The following is a 3,912-nucleotide window of genomic DNA, read 5'->3' as shown; positions in this document are numbered from 1 at the left end:
ACTTTCTCCATCGTTATTTTATATTTTTATTGTTTTTTCTCATTTGAATAAAATGGTAGACTTAGATAAAATTTTCTTTAGTTTATTACATTAATTAAAACTCTGTCTAGGAGATTGGGACTTAAGCGGGACCATCCATGACCCCTTTTCAACACCTCTTTTATCTTGAATCTCAAGGTCAAATTCTTGGAGCAAAAGTATCCATCGAATTAGTCTCGGTTTAGCATCTTTCTTCGTGACTAAGTACTTAACGGTAGCGTGTTCAATAAACACTATAACTTTGGTACCTATAAGATATGAACAGAACTTGTTAAAAGAAAAAACTATAGCAAAGAGTTCTTTTTCAGTTACCGTCTAATTGATCTGGGCTCCTGTCAAAGTTCTACTTGCATCGTAGATAGGATGAAAGACTTTTTTTCTTCTTTGGCCTATCACGGCTTCAACAGCGAAATCGCTTGCATCACACATCAACTCAAAAGGTGAGTTCCAATCAGGTGTAACAATTATTGGGGCTGAAATTAATTGGCTTTTTAATTCTTCAAAAGCTTCTAAACATGCTTTGTTAAAATAAAAATAAAAAATCATTTTCTAAAAGCATACACAAAGGTTTAGAATTTTTTGAAAAATCCTTAATAAATTTACGATAAAAACCAACATGGCCTAAAAAGCTTCTAACTCCTTTCACACTAACTAAATGTTGTAATCTTTTAGTTATGTCCACCTTTGCTTTATCCACTTTGATTCCCTTCTTCGAAATTTTGTGCCCTAAGACAATTCCATCCTTAACTATAAAATGACACTTCTCTCAGTTAATGACAAGATTCATCTCCTCACATCTTTTGAGTACCTTAGCCAAATTATTCAAGCAAATATCGTAAATATTACCATAAATACAGAAACCATCCACGAAAACCTAAACATAATTTTCAACCATATCAGTGAAAATTGCCATCATATATTGCTAAAATGTGGCAAGTGCATTACATAAGCCGAAAAGCATTCTCCTAAAAGAAAATGTACTATACGGAAGGGTAAAAGTAATCAATCGACGTCATTTGCTCGGTGTCAATGGTAATCCGGATACATAACCCATCATGACTTTGTCCTATTTCCACTCAGGTATCACAATCGACTGGAGCAATCCAGAAGGTAGCTGATGCTCGGCTTTTACTTGCTGACAAACTAAACATTTCGAAAAAAAGTCAAAAATGTCTCATTTCATAGCATGCCACCAATAAAACTATTTTAGATCATTGTACGTCTTCGTACTACTAGGGTGAACAGATAACCGACTACTGTGAGCTTCGTTAAAAATCATTTGAATCAACTCTAAATTTCTCAGAACACATATTCAATTCTGAACCTCAAACAACCTTAAACATTAATTTGAAACTCTGAATCAACATTTAAATCGCATTGGCCCCGCTTTGATAGCAATTCATTTTCAACTTTCTAAGCCTCACAATTCTGTTGAATACATAACGGTCTTGCTTTTAACTCGGCTATAATCGAACATCAAATATATCACTTAACTCTTTTTTTTTTGTAGTTTAAACTGTATGGAATCACAAGATATCTTTATACATTCTATTATTAGAACACACTTCAAATCATTCATTGACGTATGACTGAAAATCATAAACCTTTTTCTTCGACTTAGGCTGAACCAGAGTTGATGTTTCAGTTAACAATATCTTCGTATAAAAAGGGAAGCTTCAACAATCAAACTAATATTAATTTACCACAACATTTCTCAGATAGAATTGTTCTGATAGACATAATTCTGTATTAAGCATCCTTATTCCAAACTATCCTTTAGATCACACATGTACATTCAAAGTTTATTACCAGTTCGGTGGATAGATTCAAACACATATGACCCAATCTTCTTTTAAATCAAATAATTCAGATCAGACTAAATCACTAGATCAGTCTTTTCGAAGAAATTCTTTCTTCCCTTTAAAGGATAACTCAAACATATTATTGTACAGATGCCACTATCACCAAATAGAAATCATAATGTCATAAATAAGACAGACGTCTTAACCTTAACAATAGATAATATCCTGGCTATTAATAAAGCATTAGAACCCAAAAGAAATCAGATTTGATTTGAACAACAACCAATACAGAAACACAACTTTATAACACTGATAACGGTACTGCAGTGTTCCCAAATTTCAAACAAAAATCATGACTATAATAGATATAGCCATTTTAGTCAAATAGAAATCTCTTATAGATAATCACATGGGATCATAAGAAAACCGGAATAGTGAAATTTTAATGTCCCAAGCTACACAAAATATCAAAAAATTACAACCCATATAGAATGATATCAGCCCCGATGATATCCCAGAAAATGTCCAGAAAGAACAATGGCACTCATAAATACAGGAATCCACGTAACAAAAGCAATATAATCTTTACATGTTTTCAACATAGCAATATCCAGTAGAAACATAATATTAGCATTATACAGATTTTACCGCCGATTTTAATATCCACACAATGGAATAAATATCAGAGAAAGACAGAGCAATGTTGAACATAACCCAAACAGATCAATGATGCTTTCGTCTATAAGTATGTTTAACTAATGTTCTCATACGATAAGAATTCCTTCTGAAATTAAATAGTCACAGATACTTCTAAGAATAAATGTATACATAGAATGCCCAAAAGAAATCGTAATAACTGCCTGACTATAACCACTACACTCAGCCATCAATACAATTCAAACATTATCCCTTCACTAACAGAAATTAATTCAGAAAAGCTTCCAGTTAATACTTTCTTTAGAAAACATATCTGAATAGGTCATTTGATCGGAGATAACTTCTTCTATAATAGTGATTTTATATAATCTGAATAATTTTCAAAACGATCCAATATCTCTTTTAATACTATCTTCATTTGCTGATTCAATCTCTTTTCTGACCACATTATTAATCTTTCGTACACGGACTTCTATAACTCCACATTCTTGAGCTTATTCAACCCAAATCTTACAGATTTCACTGTAACATTTCACTAATAAGGGGGATGAGGGTAATAAAGCCTCAAATTTAACTTACACATAAATACACATAACACACACTTCCACAAATAGTCAATTCATTAATAATTTCACACTGTCCCAACATTTAATAAACTTTTGCTTTTAATCACTTTTGTTCTTAGCACTTAATTCATATACCAACTCAAATCACTAATTTACAATCAAAACATTTCAGATAGCAATCATAACTCAAATATCATAATCTATATGCTCATATAATTATAACATTTATCAACATCAATATATCATACTCTTTGATCTATACATTTATAAGTTTCAACTCATCATCAACACATTTCCATTCAAACATTTGAGTACACATTCCGTACTATCAAAATTAGCTCGATTGAAAAACTTATCTGTCTCAACAAAACAATTTTTGTCAAAGTTAAGAGATATCACACTATCGCAGGTTAAATATGGCATGTATAGCTAGACTCACATACGCTATGGTAGTCTTAAAACCGACTAAATCATAGCTCTGATACCAATAAAATTTAACACCCCTAACTCGTATCCGTTACCAAAATGGGGTTATGAGGTATTACCAGACACATCACAATTCAAACAGACATTCATTACATTCCATACTTTGTAATCCATTACACATTAAAACATTTATTTCAGTCAGAAATTTCGAAACTTTACTACAATTGCAAATTTATCATTTAATACTTTCTTATAATTAATCATGTATATTTAAATAACAAGTACCAAGCATGTGACAAAATGATTTATACATTAACTTAATATTAATTATACCACTTCATAATTAATACACATGCACATTTTAAAACTAATTGAACCATAATACTCAACTTAAATACCACTCACATATGTGGCATAGGTAA

This window comes from Gossypium hirsutum, chromosome A06, assembly GCF_007990345.1.
Source record: "Gossypium hirsutum isolate 1008001.06 chromosome A06, Gossypium_hirsutum_v2.1, whole genome shotgun sequence".
Classification (NCBI taxonomy): Eukaryota; Viridiplantae; Streptophyta; class Magnoliopsida; order Malvales; family Malvaceae; genus Gossypium; species Gossypium hirsutum.
The sequence above is the reverse complement of the archived record's forward strand: the minus strand, read 5'-3'. Positions refer to the sequence as shown.